The sequence below is a fragment of the Heliangelus exortis genome, chromosome 2 (genome assembly GCF_036169615.1).
Source record: "Heliangelus exortis chromosome 2, bHelExo1.hap1, whole genome shotgun sequence".
Classification (NCBI taxonomy): Eukaryota; Metazoa; Chordata; class Aves; order Apodiformes; family Trochilidae; genus Heliangelus; species Heliangelus exortis.
In genome coordinates, this window is record NC_092423.1 from 100,611,011 (window position 1) to 100,624,275 (window position 13,265).

General features: G+C 40.6%; 1 long non-coding RNA gene across 3 annotated transcripts in view; it reads left to right on the top strand.

The window, feature by feature from the left end:
- The window catches only part of LOC139793080 (uncharacterized), an 80,717-nt gene that overhangs the window by 51,520 nt on the left and 15,932 nt on the right, over positions 1-13,265 (top strand). For all 3 annotated transcript variants that reach the window (XR_011724487.1, XR_011724486.1, XR_011724488.1), the window contains one exon: positions 11,237-11,396. This is a non-coding gene — a long non-coding RNA (uncharacterized lncRNA). The remainder of the gene's footprint in view (positions 1-11,236; positions 11,397-13,265) is intronic.

Here is a 13,265-nt window from a genome sequence, read left to right on the forward strand (position 1 = left end):
AACTTGGAGTCCATAACCTACTGAAAATCTGTTCTAACCAACCAAATGATTTGCAGACATTTAGTGAGTAACTGGATAGCTGCTGATGCAGCAACTCTACAGTGTGGTGGGTCAGGAGCTGATTTATCCATGAAGGCTGCAGTAAAAAAAAAAGAAAGCAAGAAAGCATGGAAGGGTTGTGGTGTTTCGTTTTGTGTTTTGGGGTTGTTGTTGTGGTTTGTTTTGTTTGTTTGTTTGTTTTATAAGAATGATCATCCGGGAGGTCAGATAGCTTGTCCCCTACAGATGTGACTTTCAGAACAGACTGAGTTTCTGAATTTGTCTCTGAGAAATGCTGGGGGAAAGTCATTGGGGGGAAATGTATGTACTGGTACTTACAGTGTGTTTTCTCAAACACACTTTTACAGCAAACCTACCTTTACAACATATGCTTCAAAGAGAAAGTAAGACTATCTTAAAAAGACCTATTAATAGATGCTCTCTGTACCAGGGTTGTTTTGCTTGCCTTTCAAACCTTATTCCCTCACTATTAACCAATACTATTTCTGACAAAAATCCTCCCTAACAAGCAGGTATGAGAAGGGTGATTCTTGTGGCAAAAGCTGACAGTAGGGCCTGGATGCTGGCTCTCACAGGAGCTTTGCTATTGACTTTAGCTTGGGCCAGGATTCCACCTGTTACTTGTGTCAAGTTTGGCAAGGATTACTGACATGAAACTGATCCTGAGGGAAGATATGAGACTGCTTTTCTACACAAATGCCCAAATGTCCATTGTGTACAAAGAAAACTGGAAGGATCATAAAAAGGACTAATCTTTTAGACATGCTTAGCGTGCCTGATGATGCTCCCACCGGGGCTGTGAGAGCTGACTTGAGAACCAAGGATGGTACAACAACAGCAGCACTCCACCTCTGTCCCTTGTCAGGTTTCTTTTACAGCCATCACAGGGCAGCTATTTCTTCACTCTACAGCTCCAAATGAAAGAAGTCAGATTGGCCCATGAGAAATTTAAGCTGGTCACTGCAAATTGATTCACGCAAGCGTCTCCGGTGTGAGGATGTGCTACTTCTCAAGCAGCAAGAGAAGCAGAAATTAAATGAAGAGGTTGTAAGGCTTCTCTCCGGAGAATGGCAAGCTAACAAGAGCAGATTGGTGTTAATTTAGCTGAGAAAAGAAGCCTCTCCTCTTTTAGTGCTTGAGGATTTGAGATTTGAGCAACAGGTTGGTGAGGTAGGCAGGAGGGAGGAGTGGGAAGGAGGCTGCTCACTCTTGAGTGATTGCTGAAGTGTGGAAGTAGGTTATGGCAGGTTAGGGAACAGAAAGAAAAATACATAAGCAAATGGGAAGCACAAAAAGAGGAGAAAACACAAACCTGGGAGAGCAGACAACTCTGCTGCTTCTAAAGCATCTCCATTGGGAGATCAGGGCAGAAATTTGTTGCTGTACTCCCCAAAATTTAAAAAAAAAAAAAAAAAAAAAAAAAAAAAGAAAGAGAGAGAAACACAAACCAAAAATATTACTCCCAGTCTGTAGCAGGACAGATCCCTGTCTTTTAACAAGACAAAATTAATGGGGAAACACAGTATGTCTTTGGAGCAGTATTTATTCTTATCATTGAAGACTAGAGCATGGCAGGAGCAAGCTACAGTTTTGGCTTTATGTCATCCCAAGAAAACATGTCCTGTAGCCATAATCCCATGTACAATCTGAGCAGTCAGCACAGCCACTGAAAAAAGCACTCCCCTGTGGTGTGCTCCCTAGTTTCCATATCTAGCTCAGTGTAAAACCTCTGAATAGCCATTCCAACATAATCTTGAAAATGTAACAAGTGTAAATGAGTGACTGGGTGAAAGGACAGAAGGTTAAACTGCTCTTTCAGTCTCAGGCTGTGTGAGCAGCTATGGCTCAAGAAAGGCCTTTTGTAAAGATAAGAGAATCTCAACCTAAGGCATATTTCTTTCTGGATAGCCAGGCATTTCTCATTAAAAGCTGCATTTGAGAGACAGTAAACAGAATCTTGAAGGGGAGTACTGCTTCATATCTGATAACATGACATAGCATGTGGATGTTTTAAATGCGATATCATTTGGAAGGCATAGGAGATTTTGAGTCCTTCTGCATTTTGGAATTATTGTTATTCTGGATTCTGTTTTTTATTGTCAAGTCAAAGCAGAAACAAATGGTTACCTAAGTGCTGAGTACCCTTAGAGGGCTAAAGAACAATTTTTTGAAGATGGAGAGAAAGATAGATTGGCATGAGGTAAAAGAGACACCTGCTTCACTGCTTTTTGTTGATCCAAAGCTTCTGTTGATTCAAAGGGATAAAAGAAGTCCCCTGATGGGATGTGCCAAGAGATACTTTTAATCTTTTTTTGCTAGTGAGATATTCTACTGCCAATGCTTATAGTATGAACTTCACCCAGTGTTTAGTATATGAAGAGATGAGATGAAGGGGCAGCCTTCCCTGCACCCCTGAGACTTAAATAGAAATGAACCCAAGGTAGAACCTAAGATTCACACCCTGTAATCATCTGGGAAAAAGATAGAGAAGCAATATGGGTCCAAATCCGTAGGTTCAAAGTAATGCCTACATCTTTGGATCTCAGAAGACTCAGTTTTATTTTTAATGTGTCCAGTCTCCTGAAGCATGGCTAGTTTATTGAAAATTTAACTCAGTGGGGTGAAAAAGCAGCTTTCAAAATCTCAGCTGATGAAACACTGAGTGAAGCAGAGGCCTGGGGCAGCTTCATCCTAAATTCAGAGCAGAATGGATCCAAATACACCATATGGAAACTTTCATATCACCTGCCTGGTTACATAAGGGAGATTAATGGCTTCTTATGTCTCTTTTCTGTGGAGCACAGTAGTTGCATTTTCTTCACTTTCCAAAGAGGTTAACTTACATGCTGATCCAAACAGTTAACTGAGGTGCTGTCTGGTAAAAAGTAAAATTCATGCTTAACCCTGGTATCTGTTATGCATTCCAATTTGCTTTCCCTGATTGCAGCAGGAATCAAGCAACAACAGCTACAAAAAAAAAAAAAAAAAAAAAAAAAAAAAAAAAAAAAAAAAAAGGCACAGAACAGTGAGCAAAGAATCTCTTTGAACTAGCACCTAGCACAAAAGCTCTCCAGGCTTTTTCTCTGAAGCTGTTCTGCCCGTCCTTCTATACCTGGTGGTTTTTTCTTTGTTAGTCTGTTTGCTTCCTCTTTTTTCCAGCCCCTCTGTCCTTGCAGCAATTTCTCCTGCAGATACAGAACATTTCCAGTAAAACAAGAAGGCATCAGACAGCTCTACCTCTGGGTGTCTGTACTCCATCTCTGGGGTGTGGAGGTGAAGCTGCTGTGGTATCGACTCCCCCATTTTTAAGAGAAATCAGAGCCAATCACTTGTTCTCTTGCAACTGGATTATAGTGGGAAACTGATTAGACATTTCCTCAGCTTCTGATTTCAAAGAGGTTTAACCAAGTCTATAATTATTCCACCTTTACCACTTGGGGCTTAAAATGCTAACAATGCCAGTTTCCACTGCCAAGGTTTTACTGCATTCAACTTTGTAAAACATCTCGAGTTTTCTTGAGTGGGAAGTACTTAACCACTTTGCATTTGGAGGACTGACCCAAACACTATCCTAGACAGAAGAAAATAAAGCAGCAATAAGAATAAAAAAATACTTCAAGACATTAAAGTCAATGCCTTCTCCAGTATCTTTGCCATTAGAAGTGTATTTTGGTTAGCCAATTTAGTCACTTCATGTAAAAGCCATTTAGGGACACATTTGCACATACTATTGCCTCCCTGAATTTTTTTTTCCTACAAAATATTTGGACCCTCTGTTGTAACATTGGACTCCAATGTAGGCTTCTCATTCTAAGGCCCACCCTGGAATTGGGCCCTCAAAGCTGAAGAATTAAGCACAGTAAAATTACACTTATCTTGTTATGTTCCATAAACTTGTGTTTGCAAAGGTACTGTTGACCAGGGCTTTTTCAGTAATTTAAATTTGAACATCCTATTTTCTGAGATAGTTTTCTACATCATGCCTACATTACACCCAGTAGATTTTTCTCTCATCTTAGATAAAGGGTTTTTGCCCCCAAAATGTCCAGGAATTTTACAATCATCTTATAATTTATAACTTAATCTCCCCTGTTCCTCATTTAACTGCTCTCTTGAAGGATCATGTCTGAGTTTATATCCTTCCAACTCTGGATGAATGAAAAACACTGAACATCAGAGAAAGGCAAACACTGTAATGCTTTTCTGAATATTCATCTGTATTATGAAAAGAATTCTGCATTTCCTTGGATTTCATGCCAGAAATTTTCTGACAAGTAATATCTGTACAGAAATATTTGGCAAAACAGCATATACTATTATATTAGCATCAAGTAGTACTAGAATGTTAAAATTCAAATGAATAATTGATATTCACATCAAAAAACTGAATCAAAGAATTATCCAATTGAGAGAAGAAGACATGCCATATGGTCTCTGAGTTAAATTGGATAAGACTGAACTTCTTTTTTGAAAACCTGCAATAATCTGTTTGTGAATGGGCCTAAACTTGAGTTTCTCTCACTGTAAATCATTCTGAATGACAATGCTTTCAAAAGCATGTTTGTAGACAACTTTCAAATAGAAAAAGAAGCTAACGTGTTAGAAAAAAAAGTATTCACTCTGAAACATTCTACCATCTCAGATCTTAGGTAAGGTACTGTCAGGCATTCCAGAGTGGTTCTTTCCCTTTTCATTCTCTCTCTCTCTTATATCATGCCAATTTGAGGAGGAAATATTGTGCTTTGACCCTGACATGTCAATCTTCTGCTTATCCATGCAGAAGACTACCTCGGAGTCAATGGGCTCTCCTTATTTAAACTACTCTTTCACTCCCTGGCCAAAGTGTCCCCATATAAGGGAGTTAAATTATCCACCAGTATTCTTGCTTCACCCCCTGACCTATATTGCCATGACCATTACCTAAGGTGATGCCTTACTGGTATTTCCACTCCAGTAAATGAGCTTTCCCAGAGTTAAAATAACCTTTATCAAAACTTTACAAGGAAGCAGCACTATATACTACAGCGGTTGCCAGTAAGAAAAAAAGAGTCTTTTTCTAGGGAAGGTGATTTTACAAAATATTCTCATTCCGTGGGACAAAATCACCCTCCCTAGATGAACCAGCACTGCTTTGTTCCTCTCCTAGGAATGAAGGGGAAAACTCGATACAAAAAAGGGGGCAAAGGAATGGTCCCATAGATTGTGCCACTCCCAGGGTTTTTCTGGCTGTTTTCCTCAGTCAGAGGAACAGAAGAGAAAGCAAAGGATGCCCTGCAGGTCTCTGAGCAGCTCAGTCATGTAGCCAGGGCCACCAATACCCAGTTATAGATGGTATTCAATGAGGTAGCCTGATGAAAGGATGCAGTTGTGAAAGGAGGATGCACTGCTGGAGGTCCTGGGGACCGCCTGTCCATCTGCCAGCTAAAATGGGAGGGTTGGAGTGGAGACAGCTTGTGCTCAGTCACCTCAATGCATGCACAGTCCAGAAAGTCCTCCCGGAGGAGAGGAGGTGATGGAACCAATGCTGCAGACCTGTCAGTGAGACCAAGAAAGGGATGCCAGGTTGCTTCAGGCAGCTGAGCAGGCCACATGCTTCCCCTCATTGGCAGCACTGCCAGAGTGGCTGTAGTGGATAGGAAATGTAGCCAGGGCAGCAGGAAAGCTGCATCTAAAGGTGGTAAAAAAGCCAGTGGGTAGCAGAAGAGGTAAGATGACCACAGGGAGGGACCTTTTGGAGTAAAGGTAAATGCATCCATCTGACAGAAGGGGTTAAAGACATATTTAGATCATTTTTTTGGTTTTTTTTTTTTTTTTTAAAACAACCAAGAAAAAAATCCCATATTGCAGGACAGGAATAATACTTTGGGAGATTGTGGTACTCCACTTTGGCATGGCTGGATGCAGCACAAGCCAATAGCCAGTGGGAGATGTTCTGGCTAATAGGTCTTGAGCTCTGAGAAAGAAGGGTGCACCATCTTTCCTTTTTTTTTTTCTCTCAACAAAAACCCTGAGTGGATTAGGGAATTTTGGTATCCTTTGTCTCACCTCGTATCCTTTTAGGATCCATGTGCCATGTATAAGTGTAGGAATAGCATCACATTCATTGGCTTTTGTCATGTTATTCATATCTTATGTGCAACAGTAGCCTTCTGTTTAAATTCAGATCCAGAGCTCACATTTCCCTTACCTCTGTGTGTATCCATGAGCTGTTTGGTATCAGAATTGTTAATGAATAGGAATCAGAACACCTACAAAAATCTGTTTTGGACATCACTTCTTTTGCTTTTTCTGTCTCCTAATACTTGAGGTAAGAGGAAAGGAGACAAACGATGATACAAACCAAGCTAGCAACAAAATCCTACACTGGAAACATATAGTACCCTATTATTTGGAGACACCTTTCAAACCACAGCCTTTGCTTGCCGCATCTTTACATGTGTAGAATTGTGAACACCCCCATTATTCCCAAATGAAGTAATCCAAGAGACTGGTAGCTTTTCACTGCAGGTTTTTAACACAATCCACTTGCAAGTGTTCAATGCAGAAAGATGTTATTGGACAGCATATTCTCGGAATTATTTCATCTCCCTACACAAAGGCAAAGCCATTTATCAGCTCAGATCCATTCGTTACCGCTTTTCTCTAAGACAATACCTTGCTACCTAGATATTGCCTTCCAAAACCCTGTCCATATTGTATGAAACAATAGACACAGCAGCTATCACTGAAAAGCATCTTTCCTGGCTTTTCCAGAAATGCTTTTCTCCTGGGGAAATGTGTACAGACAGGATACTCCTCCTTTTCCTTCCCAAACAAGCAGCTGTCTGAGCACAAGGGGCCTCCCTGAGTATTGTGGCTGTTGCTCAGCTGGCAATATGATTACCCCATCTAAGAGCAAGTAGGGTATTTCATAGGCTTTTGCCACCCATGCAAATTCTGGAATATTTCCTCCTCTGCACAAACATTATTACAGTTAAAAACCAAACCAAACCAAACCAAACCAAACAAACAAAAAACAAAACAGAAAACCAACAAAACCAACAAAAAAACAACAAGAACAAACAAACAAACAAAAAATACACTCATAAAAACAAACCCCCTTCTTGCTAATTTGTTTACTCATTGACTTTCATGTAATACAGAAACTGGCAATGTGGTCCCTGAGCTATCTCTTCCAGTATCAGCACATCAGTATTCAGGAGTCCAGCTGCTGCTGTTTGCAAACCTGTGTAGATGAATGCAGTCCAAAATGAACAACGTATTTGGACCTAAATATTAAACTCTATTTACAATAGAATTAAAGGTAAGTCTTCAACAAAGAAAAAATGAAAAATGTGGATTTGCAAATATGAGCAAATACGAACTTGCGGCTTTAATATGCTGGGAAAAAGGATTTTTGTACAGTTTCTATCTCTGACATTCCCTTGTTTTACATATATTTCTTCTCCACAGATGTGTCTGGACTTCAAAAAGCATATTTTGGAGGCTATTTTCTATGAAGTTACATCATGGACAGTTGCTGGTTGAGTCATTGTGTATAAAAGTTGTGGCCAAAATTCAGCAGCGTTGATGCAGAAGAAGAAGCAACTAAAGCAAAGACTCTTTCTCCCTCCCTTGCAAGGCACCTTAGCACATGCTAAACTTCATGCTTATGGGTACACACAAGTGTCCAAAAGGTTACTTATGATCCTTCCGTGAAGAACACACAAGTAATGGCTTGTGCCATGCAGGGCCTTCAATAAAGTATTATTTTTTGGACTTGCTGGGTACACCTATGTCAGATTTATGTAACTTTTTCTATTTGAGGTAAGCTTTCCTCACTGTGAGTGTATTTGTCTATATACTCCCCTGATCTGGTTAGAAAAATTTTGAGAAGACATGCTGTGTACTAGCATTAAAAATATCTCAACACCTGGAAGATTTGGAGGCCGGCCCAGAGTAAGAGTGGGACCTCTAGGCACTTGAACTTCACACTCAGGGAACTTGAGGAGCATCTTGACAGTGATGTAAATGAATCATAGGCTGAAAGCTGAAGAGCTGAGGAGCAGTTAAATTAATGCAATGGCTTTCCAAAGCACAGAGCATCACTTGGAGCCAGCTGTGTCACAACTCAGATTGCTTGTGAAGGGAGTGCCAGTCACTGAGGGGGAAACCACCAGCAGTGCCACTTCCATTCTGAAAAACAGGTGCTTGGGGAGGAAACATGCATCCGTGGAGGCATGGACACATGGGAATACTCTCTGTGTTTGAAAACTGACCACTATCCCCAAAATGTACTTCAGAGGGCATGGTGCTAACTAAAGCATGCAGAAGTTCATGTGCAAGGAACAAACAAAAGCATTCATAAGCTGCTAAATGAAGTCCCAGGTGGTGTATGGCTGCATAGCTTCATAATAAGAAGGAGAAAAGAAAGAGTAAATATTGATTGTTAGTGTAGGTTTTTGTTGATAATAAGGTTTTTTTGTGGATTGACACTGCATTGTTTATGCATAGAAAAAGAAGTCAGTCTGATCCCTGATTGATAGGAAGTGTGAGTCTGATGTGACCAGCCTGTCAGATGCCAGTAAAACTCTCTAGGCATAAACCTACTGAGCTGGTTCTGCTTTAGATTCCACACTGCATTTGCCAGCCTGCTCTTCTGGACATGGGGGGCACCCAGATCATTGCCATTCAGCACTGTGATAATGAATTCCTTCTTGTCCTGGATAAATTAAAACGCTTAGTTGCCAAAGAGCAATTCACAAACCTAACGACATTTATTAGTGTGTGTTAGTCATTAGCTGGAGTTCACACATTTTGTCTGGTTTCCACAGAAAAAGGCCACCACACAGAGTCAAACTAAGGTGAGTCCATTAGAGCTTTCTTCTTCCAGTGACTAAAGAGAGCAAAGGAATTTCTCCTCAGATCACCCCAGTTTTCCTGCCTGTATCGGAGCCTTTTGAGGGTGCCAGATCTTTTAGTGGGCAGGTGATGATCCTTCTTTCTATTGCTCAGTGAAATGAATCTGGTTTAAATGTTTCTCTGTAATGATGATGCATCTCATCTGGCTTTGTCCTTTTGTGGCATGAACCTAGAGAAAGGGGAGAAGAGATTGGCCAGACATGTGTCCGACTTATTTGTGAAGCTAATAAAATTGAGAAACATCAGAGAAGCCAGTAAACTATTAATTAAGTATGACTGCAAATAGCCCTCTCTGACCTACAGGCTCAGCCTAGGTTATTATGAAATTTTAGCATCCAGTCAGGAAGAAAGGATGGATGCCTGGGTTTCCATAGATAGTAATTTCTACTTTGGGTGCCCTTGGCTGTCGACTGGTCTGATGTTATGAAATCTAACTTTACAGATTTGGATGTATTTTGCATTTGCTTGGGCCAGGCCTGAGTTTAATGTTAAGACAAAAAAAAGGAAAAAGAAAAAAAAAGGCAGAAACGAGGCAGTTATTTAGGAAACTAAAAATGCCAAGGGAGATCTTGGACGCTGTGCTTCGCTTTCCCATCTTACTGCATGCAAATAGCAGCTTTCCTTACAATTTCTGACAGAAAGTATTTGGAGCACTCATTTTGACTTCCTGATTTGAGTGTGTGCTTGACTCTCTGCAAGTGGCTACAGTTACCAAAAGCGCTGAAACATAATGCTGTGCCTCAACATGAATATTCAAGTTTTTTTCAGGAGGACACCGCTAAGATCATTACAATTGCTAATTATAAAAGTGGTATCCAAAACTCCCGCTTCCTTCTATTATTCTTACATCCTGCAGATGTCCTGATTTAGCCAGTTAATCATCAGACACTCTTGGGAATCATCTAGTCATTCAGTTTTGTGGGGGGGGGTTGTTTGTTTTTGGGTTTTTTGTTTTGTTTATTTTTTTTTTAAGAAGTTGCTTTGAATTTTTAGTGCGGTGTTTCTCATTTTCTCAAATGTTGTCTTTCATTTCTTAAATATTGTATGTGATGTTGAATTGCTTAAATACACTTCTTGGCATGCATACATGCACTTAAAGGGTCCCCCAGCCACATTTTAATCCCTGGGAAAACAGCACTTATCCCTGCAGTGGAAGCAGGCATTTCATTTGGCCTTCCCTCATTCTACCACCTGCTCACTATCAGCTACAGCAGGTCTTCCAAGAGCTGTGTCATGTGGCTTCTGCAACTTTTGTTTACATCTGAAAATACTGCTCCTGCATGGCAGCACATCTGAGAACCATCCCAGAGACTGGGGGTGCTTGTGGGCTGGTGAGCTTCCCTTCTCTTCAACAGCTCTTTGGGAAACAATATCTGGGGGAATGCTAAGCAGAGGGAGTGGTTGGCCAGGGTCCCCTGGCTGTTCCAGCACTTTTGTGCTACCTGTCAGTTGTAGAGATCTGGATGCCTCCTCATCTTTTCATATGCTCCAATTTTCCCACAGCTAATGAGATAGCATAGGACTGCCACACCATAATCTGTGAGGAAAAGGATGTGAAGGGAGGAAAGGTCACCCATTAGGAAACCATAACCCCGAGGCCTAGAAGCACATAACTGTTGTGTTCCACCTACTGTCACAAGAGGCTATATTTGTAAAGCATTTATGCTGTATTATGGTTGCAAGGCACTGATGGTGTGGTATTCACTGCATGGCATAATCTGACACTGTGAAAACTCATATCCTTTGAAAAAGCCACTAATGGAAAATGGGAATAGAGATAATTACAAGAGTTGGCAGAGCTAAGCCATCAGATCACAATAGCAAATTTGGCCACTGAATTGATTAGCAGCATGAGATATACCAGAACAAGTTCTATTTTTTCTTCCTCCTCTCTTTCCAATAAACCAACAGAGCTCAGCTCCATGGTTGCAACACAGTCCACGGATTATTCCATGTGCCTAACTCATCTCTTCTGTGGTTTTTTTTTTTTTGTTTTTTTGTTTTTTTTTTTTTTTTGTTTTGTTTTTTTGCTTCTTTGGGGTTTATTTTATTTTGGTTTTGTCTTTGTTGTTTTTTTTCAGTAAGCAGCATGAAAACTGTGTGTTTATTCTTTCAGTGTGGGTTAATGTGTCAGAAGATAAATTCTCTTTCTTTCCCACTGCACCTGCTCCAACCTCTGTGCTGTATTACAACGGAGGATTTGAGTCTCAAACTGCATGTCTAGGGATGCAAAACACAAATGTTCTCATCTTTATGTTATTTGCTGATTTTTCAGTCAAGCTTAAAGCTCCTGGCAGGTCACCTTCCCAGACCACTGGAGCTCACTGCTTAGAAGCTGGCCCCAGGGACACACACCAAGCTTTTCAGAAGAGATAGCCAAAGCCATGGGAACAGGAATGCATGAAAATGGAAGAGGAATGTGAAAAGTTAAATAGGTGGGTAAAATGGGTGCTAAAAGGGAGAGGGGGAGGGAGGGAAACAGGAAAGAGAAGTAGCTTTAATGAACTCTGAAAGAAATCTCACACAAGGAGAGTTTTAGGGAATAAAAAGATGGTAGACTTTTTATTTATCCTCTGTTCTGTGGATGAGCCCAGAGGAAAAAAAAAAAGGATCTATATTGAATGGATGTCATTACATTGGAATTTACATTATCCAGCTCTTAGGACATTGTTTCCTCATTGCACCTCTATGTCTGTGTGATTTATGATGCCATTTTAGAGAGCAGATACTGAAGTTGCAGAGGAGTAGGGGTTTCCCCTTACTGCTGACTTGCACTGCACCTCATCATCCCCACCAGTGTGAAACTCTGCCTGTGGGATTCAGCAGCAGGGAACATCAGCTTTGTGCTGGAGTAGATACCTTCAGAAAGAAGCAGAAGTCAGTGCCCTCAGCATCTGGCTAACAGCCCGAGGCTACCCAGCACACTCATGATGCAGCCTTCACCCAGTCTCCTGAGCTCCACTCGTGCCTCTGAACCTCGAGAGAAAACACTCCCAGAGCCACGTGGTGCACCAAGTTGTCGTGTCCCCACGTCAGCAGATGCTCTGCAGGACCAGACTGAGCTACTGTGAAAAATTCCTCTCAGGGAGTCACTCTTTCTATCCACAGCTTTTTATTCACAAGTGCTGAGGATATAAAGCATACAAATGGGTAAGCAATGGACATTTATGATGCCCTGTGAGCTGCAGCCCACTGGTCTGTGTATCAGCAGGTATTTGAGTTGCCCGTAGTTTCCCTGCTAGGCACAAGAGGCCTGGGAGCCATCAGGAAGCCTTTCCTCCTGCTGGACTCTGTCCTCCCACACTGACCATCCCACACATCCCTCTTAACCTTGCCTTTGTGTGGCATTTCACATCTGTGCTGTGTAATATCAAATCCTTAGACAGCTGTCTTAATCATGCTTGAATTCATTAGCCCATATGCTTGGAGGTAAATCCAAATGTTCTTTTAGGTGTAGCTAAGGGAAAAACTTAATGATGTTTCTGAAACTTTTCCTCTGATATAAACACTGGCCTTGGAACATTTCTTCCCTGCTATGCGAACTTATTTTTTTTCCATTTGGAAATACTGAATAAACTGAATATCTTGGCGGCACATTAAAGCTTATCTGAAATCACAAACACAAGATTTTGTGCAGCTCAGATGCCAGAGAAATGTGTTCACACGTGATTGAACATAATAGCCCAAGATCAGAAAATCTTGCAAGAGGCTGGGGGGATTAAGAGTCTGCTCTTGAGCAAACCTTCATAACTTATGATGAAAGTCAACACAATGAGTTACTCAGATGAGACTGGTTTGCTGAATCATATCCCTCCATCACAAAATAAGTAGTGTGAAAAGGAAGATTTTATGAATTTCACTTCCCCTGTTATCCTACATCTACACACAAAAATAATTTTTTAAAGCCTTGCAGTATTAAAGCTATATATTTGTGTCATCAAATTGTATATAATCTGATTTGTATATATGACGAGCTCTAAACCCTTGGGCCAAATTCCACAATGAGATGCACACATAGAACTCAGTCTTCATCTGAAGTTATGCATGAAACAACAAAAACATAATTTGGCTGAGTCAAATCCATTCCTTCTAGTTGCATAAAACACTGGAAAAAGAAGTTGGGACAAATTCTGATCTCAGACACATTATTATAATTAGGATAATAACACAGGCAGCTAAGTTACTTGTCATTTAAAAATATGCTAGAAAAAAAAAAAAAAAAAAAAAAAAAAAGACAGAATTATAGCTTTTTGTTGTAGACCCTTACAGAAATACTCTGTTTCTTTATGAGATGCTGGATCTTT